Source organism: Triturus cristatus, chromosome 6 (genome assembly GCF_964204655.1).
Source record: "Triturus cristatus chromosome 6, aTriCri1.1, whole genome shotgun sequence".
Classification (NCBI taxonomy): domain Eukaryota; kingdom Metazoa; phylum Chordata; class Amphibia; order Caudata; family Salamandridae; genus Triturus; species Triturus cristatus.
Genome location: NC_140589.1, coordinates 419,983,167 through 420,003,737, shown reverse-complemented (window position 1 = coordinate 420,003,737; position 20,571 = coordinate 419,983,167).

Genomic DNA, 20,571 nt, shown 5'->3' with positions numbered 1-20,571 from the left:
ACTTGCCCCCAAGTGGCAATCTAGAGCTTCCGAACCCTTGGCCTGTGCTAGAAGACACCGATCTCCCCAAAGGAACCATCAGAACTACAGCTCCTGCACCCACCTGCAACTATTTTCTGACCTCCAAGAGGCGCCAATCAGGTCGTGGGCCCTTGGAGTGCTTTCTGACCCGTATATCCAAGCTTTTTTGCTCTTTATGAACGGGCCCATTAGCTTTGGAACTGTGCAGTTTGCTTAAAGGATCAACGTAAGTGGGCACAAGGTTGTCTCTTCGCACAGCAAGTATCACAATCCGAGGCTCCAGCCCGTCCATGATGCCTGATGGCTCTTTGAACCTGCGGACCACTGCCAGCAATGCTCTCCTTGCTCCTGGCAACCATCTTCCCTGCAAACAGGACACTTGGCACAATTTTTAATAAGGTAAAACTTCAGTGGGACTAGCCTGGAACTGTACCTGGTGTTGGGGTAATTTTAAAGATGAAAAATATTCTCTGTTTTTATTAATTGGTGTTGGATTTTTATTGTGTTGTGTCTGTTTTCTTATTTATTGGTTTGGTCATATTAAATGCTTTACCCACTTGTCTCTTGAGATAAGCCTGACTGCTCATTGCCAAGCTACCACGGGTTGAGCAAAGATACATTTATTGAGACTTGACAGGACCATATTAGTGATTGTGATAATGTTACTAGCTGTAGGTACCTACCTGCATTTACTAATAACCCAACTTCCTACACCTACCCATTTTATTCCCCTTGCATCTTTGCAATCAGTATCTGCTCCACCTCCAGGAAGCCATGTTGCCATGTTCTTGGGGAGCCGTGTGTTTTATAAAGCTGAAATTTCTTCAATAATGCATCAATTTATTCATACGTTTGTCCATTCATTTATTCAGCGATTCCTCCTTTAAAACAATCCATATAAAAAAAAATCACCAATATATCTTAAATGGAATTTTAATCTATTTTTCCATCTCTCATTCTCAAACATTTGTTGTATTAAATAATGCAGTAGTCAGTAAGTGAAAATGAGGGTAAGCGAAATGTCACGGAACAATCGCCCAGCACTGCAGTAAAATTGCCCAAAACTGCTTCAGGGATAACGCGCAACAGTGTAGTACACGTGATCTCGCCAAAGTACTGCGCCCAAGAGCTGGGGCAGCACATTGAGAGTACGCTCATAGCCCTGCTCGGCTTTCATGACCAGCAGAATGTATTCTCATTGTGCTGAAGTAGTTTTTCTTTTAAAAATTCGAGCTGGACAGCTAATTTGAATATGTCTTGACAAAAGGACATTTTAATCACGTGTACTCTTTCTAAATCGCTAATGCTAGCCAAGAATGACAAAGTAGCACTCCTTTAAACATGTCTTCGGTTTTCTTAGCAATTAGTGTGCTTCCAATCTTATATTTCTGTCATATCTCTCTCATCCTTCCTTCCTAAGGGCTGAATATATTAAACGTATTCAGTCTTTTCTCAATTGAGAAAACTTCCAGGGGCCGAATTCGTTTTCTACCTATCAGTATTTTCTCAAGTTATTTTTCTACTTTGCTATTGTGCTACTTTCATACGGACATTTAATTGAAGCATGGTCTAACCAACAAATAGCATAGTTTCTAGTCTATCTTTGCAAGAAATGTCTGTGCAAAAACTGACAGACCTTACATTTCTATTACTTTGTTACTGATGCGTTCCTTGAGGTACTTTAAACATGGTGCCTGCATTCTGAATGAATCACTGATAAAAACCCATCTTGTATGCTTTTACGTACGCATTTATGCACATCTGTCATTAAATCCCAAAATAAACTCAATAATAAATATGTCCTAAACACGGGGGGGCAGATTTACAATAACTGGCGCATCCCTGCATATTAGCAGGGATGTGACTGTTATTTTGCAAGACGTAAAAAAAACCTTGCGCCACCAGGGATGCACTGCATTTACAATGTGACGCACCGTGGCGCAAGGATAGACAGATGCGTGATGCATTTGTCGGCGTAAGGGTAACGCAGTGTTGGCGTCGTGTCGCAAGCGCCACCCAACTCCAGCACTGCTCAGGGGCGGCCTATACTTGCTGTGCTGCGTCACTCCTTACGCCTGCAACAAGGTTTTGACGCAGCGGGGTCGTAAAAGTCTTGTAGATTTCACTGCGTAACTTTTACGAGGCTTCCTTGCAACGGAACGCCCACCCGGCATACATTATACCCGTAGCTTTACAACAAATCTAGGGAGATGTAAATATGTTGCATAGTGGATAGTGACGCATTGTTATCTGTTTCGGGATTTATTAATGCGATTTCATTACTATGTTTGGGGCAGTTGGAACTCAGCAACGCTGCTCATTATAGAAAGCTCACAGGGCCCCTGTTGGAGGACAGTTATCCTTTATTTTCACAGCATGCCACCAGGATCATGCTTGCGCAGAACGCTCTAATAATCCGCTCGCCTGGTCTCTGCACTTCTTACTGAAAGTGCAGCGATGATAATTTGCTTCAAGGACATCAGTTCTACATATGTTACCTAGCAATGGTATCTGCTTCTCTTGCCCGCTTTTGAAAGGCGATAACGTTTGAGTCTCTGTGCGATAAGAAGGGATGTTTGATGGTTTCATACTGCACGGCCTCCTATCTGTAGCGTTGTCAGAGTTCTTGACAAAGTGCTCTAGCATTTCCCTTACGACTGTTTTTCCCTTCATGCTTAACAACTTGATGTCACTGAAAAATTGCTTTGAATTACAGAGTAGTTTTTTCTGTTCAATGAATAGGAGACGAGAGAGATTGTATCACAATTTGCATTAACTTTGCATGTGTTTTTGCTTTTAAGGAGTCTACAGCCAGCGTTCTTCTAGGTCACGTTTTGGAAGCTGTTGGTTACTCTGCAAAGAAGCCTTGCTCTCAGAGATACAGTGGCATACAACCTTTCAAAAGGGCAATTCAATTGTTGATGGTCTTATCAGAAAAGAAAAAAGCGAAAGTTGTCGTCTGAGTCAGGCATGGATGGGGATAACGAGAGACAGTTCAATCCTAAGCGTGTTTGTCAGTGATGAATTCAAGTCACACGGTGAGTAAAAAACAAATAGAATAATTCACTATATTGTTTCACCTACATCTCTATGATATGACTTCACAGCAGAGGTATGGCACAAGCACAGGTGTATTGTACACCAAATTTCATTGGAGAATCCAGATATTTCACCTTCAGCGGTTAAAAGTAAAATAGACAACTTCTAGATGGTCCTTATCCACAGAATAAGCCAAATAATTTACACTCACTGTTCAAACTGTGCAACAACTGTGTATGATGATGTTGTGTTTGCTGACTATCCTTCCTAAATGTCTATCTTCAGCTTGGAATATTATGTTTTTTTGCATTAAAAGTAAACCGTTAGAAATGTGAAACTTGTAGGAAAGTGCCTTTTTTTCCATCGTTAGCTCCCACTTTTGCCTGTTGCCTGATGTGATTTCGAACTTCAAGTGCACTGGGTTCCTGCTAACCAGGTTCCCAGTGCCAGATCTCTGTCACAAACACTGTACCATGATTGGCAATTCAGCTACTCCTGAAATTTCCTAGTGAATGGAACCCCTGCTACCTAGGGCATGGGTGCTGAAGAGGGCCTTCAAGGGCTGCAGCATGTCTTGGTGCAGAGAAATCAGAAGAATTGAAATGGCACACAGCCTTGTGTGCATGCCACCCATGCACTGCATAAGATATAGGTAGGCCACCCCTACTGCAGGCCTTTATCGTCCTATAAGGGAGGGTGTACTATATCCTATGTGAGGGCATATCAGGCATACACAGGGAATCTATAAGGAGGACAGGGGCTGGATACTTTTCAAGACATGTTTCCAAGCTCTATGATGACTTTATTTATTTCTAAGATGTTTGGTACCAAACATATTGTCTAAATAAATCCTCACTGATGCCTGTGTTTGGTTTATTCCTAACTTCACGCAAGAGACACTTTTAGAGGGTCCCCTGAAAATGTACCAAGCACTGGTGTGGTTCCTGTCTTCTTTTTACCAGTCTGCCACCACCAGACATGTGTCTGACCTCATGGTGTGATAGCCAGCACTCTCAGAGGACAGAGACAAAGCCTGCTACGGGCAGAGGTGCTACACACCTCCAGGACAGAATGACATTCCTGGGCAGGAAGATACAAAGGCAATGCCGCCTTTGAAATCCAAACCAGGAAGCCAGCTAGTAGGGGAAGCCAAACCGCCTTTCCTGCTCCACTTTTGGTGGGAGGAAAGACAGGAAAATTAGTTAGATTAGGGGGAGGGTCCCCACTTAGCCTACACCACTGCAAGGGCAGGGTAGGTGATATGAACCCCTCTCCTGAAATACTACCTATGAGGGCTAGGGTAGTGCCACTTCCCACAGGGATTGGTCACTAGAGGGTGTAGACACCCTAAGGATAGGCAGCCCATTGGCTACTTCCTAACTCCCCTTGTATGGCCCCTAAATTCAGCATTTAGGTGGCACCCCAAGACCTTAACATCATATTTGATGGACAAGAGAAAGCCAGGACTAAGACCAGCTGCTCTAGAACTAAAGTCCTGCTGTGGAAGAAAATGTCTGCTTCTTCAAGGACTCAACACTTGCTTCCTGCTGTGTTGTTCTGAAACTTAAAGGACTCCAGGAACCCCAGACCACCTCCAGCCCTCATGAAATCACAGAGAAGCTCCATTGGAGTGAAGGTATCACACCCCTTCACTTTGCAGGCACTGATCCCTGAAGTTCAGTTTGTCGAGTTGCTGCTCCCCGATTACCTCAATGCAGCACCGAAGCAAGAAAAGGTACAACAGCACTCAAGGGTCAGATCTGTCTCCACACTAAGGGCCAGATGTATCAAAGGGTTTTACCCATTCTGTCTCTCTGGGAAAATTTGTTCGTACATATGGACCTAAGTTTGGAGACACCATGACCTACTGGAGCTGCGGTGTACCAATACCCTTGCTACCAGACCCCAATGGCAAACAACAAGAAGAATAGTCCACACCGGACTCCAAAAACACCAGAGGCAAGCACCCATCAAGGGACATCAATGCACTCAAGACGCACTTCCTGGGGCCCAGCAGTCTTGAGATTGTTTCTTCAAGTGGCCTTCTCCTGACTACAAGGATCTGAAGATGCAAGACTCCCAGCAGACCTGTTCGCTCTGCACCCTGACCCACCAGCCCCAGCACTGACCATCAGCTGTGCTCCCATGGTCCCCAAGCCCTTGCAACTTTGTCCCTCGAAGGAGCCCCATTGCACTTACCTGTAAGTCCTCCTGTGCAGTGCACTTTCAAGTGCCCCCCTTCGTCTTTGCGCATCAGCTTCCAAGACCCTCAGCAGCCTGCTCCCGGACGATTTGGGACACTCCCAAACTTCTCCTGCTCGAATTTTGGACCTGGCTCCTAAAATTGACCTAAAACGAGAAGGTGAACTTCATGAAAGCCTTACCTGATTTTATATGCATTTTTCTGATTTTTCCCCATTGTTTCCAATGGTGCGTAATTTTGCATAAAAGTGATATATTTTCCAAACTTTGAAAAATTGTAACCCCAAAATTACTTACCTTAGAACTATGTTCTTGGTCTTAAAATTACATAAAAGATCAATATTATTTTTATAAATTGGTCTCAGATTTATTCTTGAGTGTGTGTCTGATGTATTCCCTCTGTGAGTGCAATAAATGCTTAGCACTTCCCTCGGATAAGCCTAACTGCTCACCACACTACTACCAAAATAGCATTAAAATGATCTGCTTTTACCTCTGTAACCTTTGGCTTTTTTAAGTAAATTTCTATGTTTTTTTAACTGGTAGTCACATTTGCAGAGTGGTGGAGAAAAAGAGCGGGCCTCCGACCAGCACTCAAGCATCCCACTGTACGGGACTTACTGGAGGTAACAGGAGGGCTTCTTGGCCCCCAAGGTCCCTCAACATCCAAAAGAACTTAATCCCCCAACCAGTATTGTACCAGGAGGCCCATTTGCAGAGTGGTGGAAAAAAGGGGCATGGCCTTCGACATCCTCACACCAATCACGCTCTTTGCAATTTACTGGAGGTAACAGGAGGGGCAGTAGGCTTTCAAGGACCCTCAGGTGCCAACTGAACTTCATCCCCCAACCTGCAGTGTGCCAAGAGGCATGTTTGCAGAGTGGTGGAAGAGGGTGTGGGGCCTCCAACAACATCCCAGCAATCCCACTGTGTGGGAGTTACTGGAGTTAACAGAATGGTTTGTTGGCCCCAATGACCCTTGGAGCCAAGGAGACTTCATACCCTAACCAGTAATGCACCAGGAGACATGTTTGCAGAGTGGCGGAGAAAGAGGGTGTTTCCTCTGAAGACCTCTTAGCAATCCCACTGTGTGGTACTTACTGGAGGTAACAGGAGGGCTTCTTTGCCCCCAAGGACCCTCTAGATCTAAGGGAACTTAGTCCCCCAGCCCGCACTGCGCCAGGAGGAGTGTTTTCAGAGTGGTGAAAAAGGGGGCAGGCCTCCAGGGACTTGCTGGCTATTTCAATTGTTTTCATTTATTTATTCGGGGAGGAGGACCACGTGGCCCCCTACCCAAGGCCAATTTTGGCCCTTAGGGCCCCATCCACCTGGGCCAGGCCTATTTTAAATAGGGAAGGGGGCTGTACGGCCCCACTCCTCAGGCCAATTTTGACCCCTGGGGACCTCAACCCTGGGGCCTGGCCTTTAAAAAAAAATCTTTAGTAACTTTAAGGGAGGGGGGCTGAGCAGCCAACTCCCCAGGCCAATTTTTGCCCCAGGAAACTATCCTCCAGGGCTCAGTCTTTCTTTTTAATTAAAGGGGGGGGGGCGAGTGGCTCACCCTCAGGGGTAATTTTGGGCCCTGGGGTATCCATCTCCCAGCCTTTTTCATTATTTTTTTTTTTAAAATAAAAATTAAGAGGGGGCAATACAGCCCCGTCTCTGGACAATTTCAGGCCCGGGGACCCCATCCCCTGGGGCCAGACCTCTAGTGTTGGTGCCCTGTTCACACCCAGTGCACCCACATTTAAGTGTTAGAGACGGTTGGGAGAGCTTCAAGGCCCCTGCTGTTCCTGCCGGCTTCCTGCCTCCTGCAGGAGTCTGCATTGTTTTGACACAGAGGGAGCTTCTAACATGCAATTTCTCCCTTGATGCGTCACGTTGTAAATGTGTCACAATGTGGCACATTGTTTATGCTGCTGCTGTGTCACAAAAGTGGCGCAACGGCGGCATAAAAGTGTTGCAAGCGGCTTGTAAATCTGCCCCTGTGTGTTTTGTGCTGCAACAGAAGAAAAAGCAACCCTGGTCTCACTGACAAAGACCCCCGATGTCACCACCGAGCAGCTGTTTGCACAGTAACCTGAAGGCACCGCACTTTGCACCGCCTTGCTTCGCATCACCGCCCTGGTGTCCGTAACAATGAAGCCCCATTCCGACATCAAGGCTGCTGCCTTCACCATGGCCTGGGGAACTGCCCATAAGTTAATCAACACACTGCCCCATTCCACACCTCTGCCTTGGCCTAGTGACGCCGGCACCCATGCCAGATCGTTTTCCAGCGACAGCGCTTAAAGAACGCTGACAACACTGCTTGCACTGTGACCTGGCAGCACAACGACAAGCACCGTCCCACTTTGCACCACAGTCCTGATCTCACCAATGCCACTGAATGCCATCACCAAACCGCTGCCTGCACTGCAACCTGAGGGTACTGCATGCCGCACTGTTCCATTTCACACCGCACCACCAATGCCTGCCAACTCTGGTGCTCCTGACTTTAACGTAATGGAGTTTGATCTGCAACACATGCGACTTTATGGGCTCACCCGCTCCTGCACCGACCTCCGATACCGAGGCCACATCTTGGGATCTCATCGCAGGGTCCACGATGCCCTGCATTTCGAAGGAACTGTTTTTAGGTCTTCTCAACTGTGTAGCTGGCTTGCGATGCCACGGTCAGCCTGAACTGTTGGGTTTGTTTGTTCACAATGCTGTGATAAGCCTGGGCGGAGCTATCAACCTCAAGAAACCGTATTTGAAGTCTATTTTTGCAATATTTGTATTTTGATTACGGTATGTTGGATTTCTATCTTTTTTATGTTGTTTTACACAGATAAATATTGGATATTTTTCTAAAACTAGTGTGGTGTCATTTTGCGGTGTTTTCACTCTATTACTGTTTGTTATGTGCAAATGCTTCACACATTGCCTCTGAGATAAGCCTGACTACTCATAGCAAGCTACAAAGGGGATGAGGAGGGGTTATTTTAGAAGTGTACTCCCCTTACCCTGACTGGAGAGATGGGTCCCTACTTGGATAAGATGCATATCTCTGCCAACTAGAAACACCCATATCTAACAGTTAGTGATTTCTCTAGATCTCCAGATAGTGGGGGATGCCATGACCCTTTCCTGGTCCACTTTTAGAGGGTGAAAAGACAGATATTCAATAGAGGAGGAGGTTCTCCGCTTAGCCTGCACCACACTTAGGGTGTGGCAGGCTATGTGTACCCCTCTCCTGAAATCCCATCATCTTGGAATGGTGAAGAAACGCCTAATAACAGGAAGTGGTCACTAGATTGTGTCAACACCCTAAAGGTAAGTAGTCCATTGGCTACCATCTGTCTCCCCTTGCAAGGTCCCTAAAGTCAGCATTTAGGTGTCACCCTAAGACCTGAAAATCAGATACAATGGACAAGAGAAGACCAGGACAAAGAGGACCCGCTGCTTGAGAACTGAAGCCCTGCTGCGGAAAAAAAAGGTGCCAAACCCAGCCTGTTGCTCCAAGGACTCTACAATCAGTGCTGCTGTGGTGCCCTGAAACATGGAAGGACTCCAAGAACTCTGGAGCACCTTCAGCCTCCAAGAAATTGCCATGAAGTTCCCTTGGAGTGAAGGTATTAACCCCCTGCACTCCTAGGCACCAATCCTGTGCAGTCCAGTATATCGACTTGCTGCTCCCCGATGAACTTGATGCAGCAACCAATCAAGAAGAGGGACAACAGGTCCGCAGGGTCAGAACACTTGCGGCTAACTGCCATCGCTTTAAGGAGCCAGGGAAAAGAAACCTAATCTTTCCAACGAGGTGAGTGGCACACTCGTTCTGGGCCCGTATAGCCTGTTTTGATGTCCAAGGTCTCAAGCATTATTGTGACAGCCCATTCTAATCTGTTTTTTTCAGTGACCCCTTTTTCAATTAAACAAGGGGCACCTACATCTTGACGTCATACTCTAAGCCAGTTATCCAATATTTTATTTATTATTCCATGAGTTCCACTTGGTTCTTTCACAACTAAGAGTTTGATTCGCCATTGTTCCTCCATTAACCAATAGGCACATTTATTTGCCTCATAGCAATGTACCGTCTTTTAACTTACAGTGGTATTCTGGTTTGTTCCCCCACATGCACCGGAGACTAAGTACATCTACATATTAAAAGTGTGTGCGCCTTTCGAACGCCGCTGAAGGTCAGTGGTCCCTCATATTTGTTTTAGAGAGAGAACATAGGTTTTATTTTCACTAACTATCTATACATACTCTCCCCTTACGTGTAGGTTGCCTATTTTATGCCTTGCTGAAGACCCGTTTGCTAGGTCCTTAACTGCCACATCTTATACCTGGGTCAACACTTTGACGATATAACCATAGAAGACTGGATTTCTTTTGCATCATCCTAAAGACAGATGTGCCTTGATAAAATCTGGCTCTTTTTCCTTACATGCACGTACTTTGTGTAATATGTGAGACCCTTCTCTGGACACTCATTCTGAAGTTACTGAAGTAACACGGTTCTGCTACATTGTTCCTAATTTTGTGTCTATAATCTTCAGGTTCTTACTTTCTATTCCTTTCCCATCACTTGAGCACTTCTAGGAGCACCTCCTTATGCATCTATCTGAGCAACATTTAAGCACTGATTGTATAACAATGAACTTTTTGTATACCAAATAACTTTTTTAAATATAATATATTGTGTACAATTATGTTTTCTTTCGCTCTGCCTGTCTCCTATATATGGAGTATGTTTAAAGAAAATACAATATTGATTATTGTTATATATCCCAGCCAATAGGACCTTTAGTTTTTTATATTCATCTCTTGTTGCAGCATATAAGTAATTAGGGAGAGTGGAAGTTCCTATCATTCAAAACTCCCCAAAGGGAATGTCCTTAACTATTCAGAAGGTGATGGCATCACAAAATGGTTTATTGCATTTGAGAGAGCCTGGACAGGGAGAAAAGTAGCTAGACCAAATTGGGCTCCTCTCTTGTGGGAACTGTTCTCACAAATATGCAGGGATAGACTCCTAACATTGCCTGAAACAGATGCCGATTCTTATGACCTAATGAAGGGTACCCTGAATTGAGGCCTTTGGTCTCACAACTGAAGAGTATAGACTAAGATTCAGGGAGACTCGAAAAACCTAGTCAGTCCTTGATGGAATTTGTTGACTTTCAGTAAAACACCAGATGTTTGGTTACCAATGGGAATAACTATAAAGGGCCTTACAATTCAATCAGGAAAGAGTATCTTTTTAGTAATTGTTACAATGAGAAGTTACATCAGCATCTGGTAGACCTAGGTCCACTTTATCCTCTAGAGTTGGGGAAGAAGGGAGATCACTGGGTCAAAACAAGGGTGACCAAAACTACTACTGGTGGGGAGGAACCAAAAGATAGAGGCCAAAAAGCCCCTCAAGGAAAAGATGGTGATCAGAAAGGGAAAAACAAAAATGAGTCTTCTTCAGGCCCCTGAAAACCTGCTCATGATGGTGGGCCCAGAAAATCATCACAGCCCAAGGGAGGTTACCAGGGTAAGAACTGTGGTCCCAAAAGGTTTTGGTGTCATGACTGTAGAGCACTAGGACACCAAACTGGAGACCCTGACTGTAAAAACAGATCAAATGCCTCTAGTGTAGCTGCAGTAAAGTTAGTGGCCAATCTTCAGATGGTATCTCAGGTGAGCTCTAAGCATGTCAGAGAGCGCACTGAGGCGACTCTAGTAGGGGATGTGGACTCAGCTATCTTAGCTGTCTGGGCAACTAAGATGCAAAAATACAGACAGTATCCTATTATTAATGGGGTTAGGGTGGAAGCCCTGAGAGGCACTGGCACCAGAATCATCATGGTGACTGGGCGACTGGTGTCCTCAGAACTGTGTCTGTCTGGAAGGACCTATCCAGGCACCAATGCTGACAATGTGACGTATACCCATCCCAATATGATAGTGCCCTTTGACTGGGTAGGGGTTGCTGGAAAAAAGGAAGTAACCGTCTCTTCACCAATACCAGTTGACAGTTTGCTTGACAATGATTTGGAGTCAAAAGCCTGGCCTGAGGCAGAACTGAGAATCCATGCAGAAATGCTAGGGATCCCACAGTGAGTGTGTGTAAAAACTAGAGCACTGAGCAGAGGCCAGAGTGAAAAAGATGTGCTGGAGTCTAAAAGAATGGCCAGCCCTCCAAGAGAAAAGGCAAGCAGATTTGGGGAACCAGCTGCAAATCAGACACCAGACCCTTCTCTTTAGAGAGAAGAAGAGTCAGACCCAGAGGGAACCAAGCTTTAGATGCCGGAGCCTTACCAGGCTGAGCTTTTAACCCCAGGGGGACCCTCTTGGGAACAGCTCTGCCAGGGATAGGGGACCTGCCCCACTCTTGAGAGTCTGCAACAGCAAGCTGCTGCACAGGAAGGTGGTGATGTCAGAACCTACTAGGAGAAGATAATCCTTTGCACTGAGGCCAGATACCCCAAACCTGTCACCACCAGGAGAGTAGTAGTCCCTCAGGTGTTCAGTGAATTCCTCCTCACTTTGGCCCATGACATCCCCCTAGCTGGACACCTCGGTCAGACCAAAACTTGGAGCAGGTTTGTCAGCCACTTCTACTGGCCAGGGATCCACCAGAAGGCGAAGGAGTTTTGTAACTCCTGCCCCACCTGTCAAGCCAGTGGCAAGACAGGTGGGCATGCAAAGGCCCCTTTAATTCCACTTCCAGTGGTTAAGGTTCCATTTGAGAGGGTAGAGATTGACATTGTTGGCCCCTTTGACCCTCCTACAGCGTGAGGAAACATATATAATCTGGTGGTGGTAGATATTGCCACAAGGTATCCTGAAGCGATTTGCTTTAGGACTACCACTGCCCCTGCAGTGGCTAGGGGCCTAATTTGTACCTAAACCACAGTGGGATTCTCTCAGGAGGTGGTGTCAGATAGAGGTACAAACTTCATGCCTGGTTACTTTAAACACATGTGGAAAGAGTGTGAAATGACCTACATGTTCACTGCCCCCTACCATCCACAGTGTAATGGCCTTGTTGAAAGATTCAACAAGACCATAAAATGTATTATTTGTGGACTCCCTGAAAAACTCAGTAGGAGATGGGATGCACTTCTGCCATACCTGCCTTTTGCCTGCAGGAAAGTTGACAGAAAGGAGTGGGGTTCTCCCTATTTGAACTTTTGTTTGGTCATTCTGTCAGCGGACAATTGTGCCTTACAAAGGCCTGATGAGGGAAACCTCATTGAACCTAAACAGGACATGGTGGACTATGTACTTGGCCTCCCCTTCAGGATGGCTGAATACATCGAGAAAGCCAACCAAAACCTTGAGGCCAGCCACGATATCCAGTAGCAATGGTATGACCAAAAAGGTGCTATGGTGGAGTTCCAACCAGTGCACAAGGTTTGGGTTCTGGAGCCTGAGGCCTCTAGGGCCCTCCAAGATAAGTGGAGTGGGCATTAACTTTTTCTAAAAAGAAAAGGAAAGGCGACCTACCTGGTGGACCTTGGTTCTTACAGGAATCCCGAGAGGGTCATCCATGTGAACCACCTTAAACCCTATTATGACAGGGCAGATGTGACCATGCTCATGGTTACAGATGATGATCAAGAAGCAGAAAGTGAAACTCTCCCTGACCTCCTGTCCAACAACCTAAAAGATGGGTCAGTGGAAGGAGTTTTCTTGTCAGACACCCTCACTACCGAGCAGCACACGGATTGCAGGCAATTCCTAAATCAGTTTGCTGAGCTTTTCTCTTTGACCCCTGGTCAGACTATCTGGTGTAACCATGGTGTGAACACTGGTGAAAGCCTACCTGTCAAAAACATAATCTACAGGCAGGCTGATCATGTGAAAGAGACTATCAATGCTGTAGTAAGCTGGAATTGGGAGTCATCGAGACATCTGAAAGCCCATGGGCCAGCCCAGTGTTGTTAGTCTCCAAATCCCATACCCAAGGTGTTAAGAAAGTGATGAGATTCTGTGTAGACTATAAGGGCATCAATGCAGTGACAAAAGCCAATGCTCACTCTATTCCAACGGCAGATGAATTAACTGACAAGTTGGGAACTACTAAATATCTTGGTACCTTTGATCTCACATCTGGGTACAGGCAGATAGGTCTGACTCCAGGAGCAAAAGAGAGATTTGCATTTTCAACCCCAGATGGGCATTATCAATTTACTGTGATACCTAATTTTGGCCTGAAAATGTGCCTTCCACTTTTCAAAGGTTGGTCAACAAAAACAAAAGTTCTCGCTGGGATGGAATCATACAGTGCAGATTATCTAGATGGCATTACTGTCTTTAGCTCAACTTGGCATGATCACCCTCAGGAAATTATTAGGCAAGCTAGTGCCCGATAGAGCAGGGGAATGTTGTATACTTGGGCCACCTTGTTGGTGGAGGCCAGGTTTAACAAGGATCCAAACCATTCTGGACTGGGTGGTTCCGACATACATCCCAGACTCAAATCCGGTCCTTCTATGGCTTGACTGGGTTCTACAGAAGGTTTGTGAAGGTTTTTGGCAACATTGTGACACCCCTCACAGAACCAACCTCCAAAAGAATGCCCATAAAATTGAACTGCACAGTGAGCTGTGAAAATACTTTTGACACTGTGAAGGAAGCAATGTGCTCTGCACCATTTTTAAAATCTCCAAATTATGCTAAGCAATTCATTGGCAAAATGGTGCATCTGAACATGGGATATGAGCGTTCCTATCCCATATAAATGACCAAGGTCAAGACTAGCATGTGGCTTTCAACAGTAGAAGGCTGATCCCCAGGGAACAGCATTTGAGTGCCATTGAGAGGGAAGCCTTTGATGTGGTCTGGTGCCTGAAAAAGCTGAGGCCTTACTTGTGTGGCTCTCACTTCAATGTTCAAACTGACCAGATGCCTCTCAGAAAGTCAATACAGATGGAAGGTGAGAATTCCAAACTGCAAAAGTCGTCCATATCCCTACAGGGAATGGACGTTTAAGTGGAATACAGACATGGGACCACCCATGCCAATGCAGATGGACTTTCTAGGTTCTTCCACTTAGGTGATGAAGACTCACTAGGGGAAGTTAGTCTCATCTTCTTTTGTTTGGGGGGTCATGTAGGAGAGTGCTTCTTTTTGCATGGTTAGTTCCCTACTTTTTGCCTGATGCCTGATGTGATTTTGAACTATAAGTGCACTGGGTCCCTGCTAACCAGGTTCCCAGTGCCAGATCTATTTCTGGAAAACTTTACCATAATTGGCACAGCTTCAGTTCCCTGTAAGTTCCTGATAAGTGGTAATCCTTTCACCTAGGGCATGGTTACTGTAGAGGGTCCCTGGGGTTGTGCCACACCAGGGACCCCTCACCAAGACTATGCACTTTTCTAATGCAGGCTGTGTGTCTTTGTGCAGAGAAAACCAAAGGGTTAACATGGCACACAGCCCTGTGTGCCATGCTTCCCACACACTGCATGGGATAAAGGTAAGTCCCCCCCTACTGCAGGCTTTTAGTCTAAGGCAGGGTGCACTACACCATATTTGTGGGCATATCAGCATGAGCAGATATGCCCCTATTTGTCTAGTGCATTCTGAGATTTTGTAAGTGCACAGGGTAACCATGAAAAGTACATGTACTGGATACTTCTCAATACCAGTTTGTTAGCTCCATGATGGCTTCACTGATTTCTAAGGTGTTTGGTACCAAATATCTTGTCTTAATAAATGCTCACTGAGGTCAGTGTTTGATTTGTTACTAAAGTAACACAGGAGGCCGACTTAGAGGGCCCCCTGAAAACCTAACCAAGCACTGGTGTGGTTTCCTACTTGTTTTGTCTAGCTTGCCACTATCAGACATGTTTCTGACCTCATTGGGTGAGAGACAACACTCTCAGTGGACAGAGACAAAGCCTGCTCTAGGAGGAGGTGCTTCACACCTTCTTCAGGACATGAAGACCGTTCCTAAGATGGGAAGGTTCAAAGGCATACTATCTGTGAAATCCACCCCAGGAGCCTCCAGATAGTGGGGGAGATCAGGTCCCTTTTCCTGCTCCACTTTTGGGGGGAGGAAAGGTGGGGAAATAAGTTAGATTAGGAGGAGGGTCCCAACTTGGTCTACACCACCCAGTAGGGTGGGGCAGGCAAGGTGAATCCCTCTCCTGAAATTCCACCATCTTGGGATACTGAGAAAGCCTCCTATCAGGGCTAGAGTAGTGCCTCTTCCCACAGGAAGTGGTCACTTAAGCGTGTAGACACCCTCGTAATACACTTATTTTCAAGATTTAGGTGGCACCGAAGGTCTGGAATATCAGATTTGATGGACAAGAAAAGACCAAGTTAAGGAAGAACCGCTGCTCAAAATTTGAAGCCCTACTGTAGAAGAAAACAATTCCAAAACCTGCTTCTGGCTGCCGGGATACAACAATTGCTGCTGCTTTGTTGTCCTGAGGCCTGAAAGGACTCCAAGAACCCTAGAGCACCTACAGCCTTTGAGAAATAGCTGTGGAGCTTCCTTGGAGTGAAAGTATCATTCCCCTGCACACTCAGGCCACAAACCAGTAAATTCAGATCTGTCGACTTGCTGCTCCCTGACAACCTCAATGCAGCACCAAAGCAAGCAAATTTACAACAGCTCAGAAGGGTCAGATCTGCCTTTCCACCAAGTTTGGAGGCACAAGGTCCTACCGGAGCTGTGGAGAACCAATACCTAGGGTACCGGACTCCCAAAAGCAAACACCAAGAAGAAGAGCCCACTGCGGACTCTCGAAGCACCAGAAGCAACCACCCATCAAGAGGCATCGAGACACCTGAGACCCACTTCCAGAGAGGCCCAACTGTCCCAAGATTGCCTCTGCAAGTTATCTGCTCGGGCCGTGAGGACTTTAGGACGCATGACACCCGGCTGACCTGATTGTTCTGCACCCGGCCCCACCAACCCCAGCAATGGCCCACCAGCCCTACTCCTGTAGTCCCCAGGCCCTTGTGACCTCCTCCCTTTGAGGAGACCCACCATACTTACCTGTAAGTCCCTCTGTGCAGTGCATTTTCAAGTGGCCCCCTTTGTCTTTGTGCAGCAGCTTCCAAGACCTCAGCACCTCTGCTCCTGGCCGATCTGGGATGCTCCTGAACTTCTCCTGCTGGATCTTTGGACCTGGTTCTGATATCAACCTAAAACAAGAAGGTGAACTTCGTGGAAGCATTTTTCTGAATTTAATACGCCTTTTTCTAATTTTTTACTATTGTTTTCTATGGTGCATAATTGAGCACAAAATTGATCTATTTTCCGAAATTTGAAAACTGATAACTCCGAAAGTATTTACCTTAGAACTGTGTCGATTGTCTTAAAACATTTATAAAAATCAACATAATGTGTATAAATTGGTCTGAGAGTTATTCTTGAGAGTGTCTCCCATTTATTGCCAATGTGAGTACAACAAATGCGTAACAGTACCCTCTAATAAGCCTAACTGCTCACCCGCACGACCACAAAAAGAGAATTAATATTATCTACTTTCACCTCTACCTGCCTTTTGGGGATTTCCCACACTTTCTACATGGTATACTTCATTTTAGTACACTGTACAGAGGGGCAGTTTTCTATAGTCTAGCTGTGTTACTGTATGCATGAGTGTGTGCCAGTCTATGTAGTAGTGTGTATGTGGGTGTGTAAGTGTATGCATGAGTGTGTGCCCAGTTGTCTCAGTGTATGTATGAGTGTGTGTGTGGGTGTGTTGGGATATGCATGAGTGTATGCTTGGTTTTCTGAGTGTATGTCTGAGTGTGTGCCACCTGGGTGTGTTAGTGTATGCATCAGTGTTTGCCTGTCTGTGTTAGTGTATCCAAAAGTGTGTGCCTGGGTGTGTTAGTGTATGCATTATTGCATGAGTGGGTGTTTTAGTGTATGCATGAGTGTGTGCCTGGTTTTCTCTGTGTATATATGGTTGTGTGCCTTGGTGTGTCAATGAATACATCAGTGTGTGACTGGGTGAGCCACTATAGACATCAGTCCATGCCTGGGTGTGTGAGCATATGTATCAGTGTGCCTAGGTCTCTCAGTATATGGATTAGTGTGTGCCTGAATGTATCAGATTATGTATGAGTGTGTGCTTGGCTGTGTTAGTGTATGCATGGGAGTGTGCCTGGCTGTGTCAGTGTATGCATCAGTGTCTGCCTCTGTGTGTGAGCATATGCATCAGTGTGTGCCTGAGTATTTTAGAGTATGCATGAGTGTGCCCCTTTATGTGTTTGTATATTCATGTGTGTGTACTTAGGTGTGTCAGTGCATGCAACAGTGTCTGAATGGGTATGTGACAGTATGTATCAGCGTGTGCCTGTGTGTGATACTGTCAGTATCTGCCTAGGTGCGTGAGCGTATGCATCAGTGTGTGCCTGGCAGTGTTAGTGTATGCATGAGTGTTTGCCTGGCTATGTCGGTGTATGCATCCATGTCTGACTGGGTATGTGAGTGTATGCACCAGTGTGTGCCTGGTTGTTTCAGGGTATGCATGAGGGTATGTATGGGTGTGTTAGTAAATGATTCAGTATGTGCCTGGCTGTGTCTGCGTATGCATTAGTGTCTACCTGGGTGTGTGAAAATATACATCAGTGACTTCCTCACTGTGCTAGTGTATGCATGAGCGTGCGCCTGGGCGTGTCAGTGAATACATAAGAGTGTGCCTGGTTGTGTCAGTGTATGCATGAATGTGTGCGAGGGTGTGTTAGTGTATGCATTAGTGTGTGCTTGGTTGTCTCAGTGTATGTATCTGTGTGTGGCTGGGTATGTCAGTGTATGCATCCATGTCTGATTGGGTATGTGAGCGTATGCATCAGTGTGAGCCTAGCTGGGTTAGTGTATGCATGAGGGAGTGCCTGGGTGTCTCAGTATATGCATTAAATTGTATGTGGGTGTGTTAGTGTATACACAAAAGTGTGCTTAAGTGTGTTAGTGTATGCATGATTGTGTTCTTGGGTGTGTCAGAGTATGTGTCGGTGTGTGCCTCAGTGTGTTAGTGTATGCATGAGTGTGTGCCTAAATGTCTCACTGTATGCATGAGTGTGTGCCTGACTGTGTCAGGGTATGCATGAGTGTGTGCCTGGCTGTGTCAGTGTATGCATCAGTTTTTGCCTGGCTGTGCCATTGTATGCATCAGTGTGTACCTAGGTGTATCAATGTATGCATCAGTGTCTGCCTGGGTGTGTAAGCGTATATGCAGCAGTGTGTGTGTGGGCATCTTAGTGCATACATGTCTGTGTGCATGACTGTGTCGGTAGTATGCATCAGTGTGTGTCTTGGTGTGTTATTGTATGCATGTGTATGTGCTGGGTGTGTCAGTGAATACATGAGTGTGTGCCATGGTATGCCAGTGTATGTATGAATGTGTGTGCAGGCATGTTAGTGTATGCATGAGTGTATGGCTGTTTGTCTCAGTGTATGTATGCGTGTGTGCCTGAGTCTGTTAGTCTATGTATTAGTGTGTGCCTGGCTGTGTCAGTGTATGAATCAGTATATGTCTGGGTGTGTGAGCTTATGCATCAGTGTTTGCCTGGTTGTGTTATTGCATGCATGAGTGTGTTCCTGGTTGTATCAGTGTGTGCACTAGTGTGTGCATGGCTGTGTTAATGTTTTCATCAGTGTGTGTTTGGGTGCATCAGTGTATGCATAACTGTGAGTGTGGGAATGTTAGAGTATGCATGAAAATGTGCCTGGTTGTCTGTTGTCTCACTGTATGTATGAGCATGCACCTGGTTGGGTCAGTGTATGCATGAATGTGTGTGGGTGTGTTAGTGTATGCATGCATGTGTGCCTGGTTATCTCAGTGTATGTATGAGTGTGTGCATAGATGTGTTATTGTATGCATCAGTGTGTTCTTGGGTGTTTCAGTGTATGTGTTGTATGTGCCTCGATATGTTAGTGTATGCATGAGTATGTGTCTAGAAGTTTCAGTGTATTAATGAGTGTGTGCCTAGCATTGTCCGGTTATGCATGAGTGTATGTGTAGGTGGGTTAATAAATGAATCAGTGTGTACTTGGCTGTGTCAGTGTATGCACCAGTATGTACCTGGGTGTGCAAGTGTATAGAAGAATGGGCACCTAGGGGTATCAGTGTATGCGTCAGTGTCTGCCTGGGTACATGAGCATATGCATCAGTGTGAGCTTGGATGTGTGTCAGTGTATACATTAGATGGTGCATGGATATGTTGGAGTATGCATTAAAGTATACCTGGTTGTCTCAGTGTATGTATGAGCATGTGCTAGGTGTGGCAGTGTATGCATGAATGTGTGTTTGGATGAATTAGTTTATGCATGAGTATGTGCCTGGTTGTCTTAGTGTATGCATGAGTGTGTGCCTGGATGTTTTTGTGTATGCATGAGCGTATGGACGGGTGTGTTAGAATATGCATCAGTGTATGCTTGGATGTGTCAGTGTATGCATCATTGTCTACCTGGATGTGTGAGCATATGCATCAGTGTGTGCCTGGCTGTATTAGTGTGTGCATGAGTGTGTACATGGGTGTGTCAGTGTATGCAAGAGTATGTACCTGGATGTGTTAGTGAAAGCATAAGTGTTTGCCTGGTTGTGCCAGTGTATGCATGAATGTGTGCATGGGTATATTAGTGCATGCATGAGTGTGTGCCTGGTTGTCTCAGTGTATGTATGAGTGTGTGCCTGGGTTTGTTAGTGTATGTATCAGTGTGTGCCGGTTGTATTAGTGTGTGCATTAGTGTGTGCATGGGTGTGTCATTGTATACATTAGTGTGTGGGTGGGTGTGTACATGTATGAATGAATGCGTGCCTGGGTGTATTAATGTATGCATTAGAGTGTGCATGGGTGTGTTAGTATATGCACCAAAGTGTGCCTAGTTGTCTCAGTGCATGTATGAGTATGTGCCTGGGAGTGCCAGGGTATGCATTAGTGTGTGACTAGCTGTGTCACTGTAAGCATCAATGTCTGCCTGGGTGTGTGAGTGTTTGCATCAGTGTGCCTGGATGTGTGGATGTACTCATGAGTGTGTGCCTGGATGTGTCAGTGTAAGCATGAGTTTACGCCTGGTTGTGTCAGTTTATGCATGAATGTGTGCCTAGTGTGTGCGTGTGTGTGTCAGTGTATGCATCAGTGTATGCCTGACTATGTGAATGTATCTATCAGTGTCTGTCTGGGTGTGTGAGCATATGCATCAATGTGTGCCTGTGTGTGCTAGTGTATGTATGAGTGTGTTCTTGGATGTGTCAGTGTATGTGTCAGTGTGTGACTCGATGTGTTAGTGTATACATGAGTGTGTACCTAGGTGTTTCAGTGTATGCATCAGTGTCTGCCTCGGCATGAGCATAT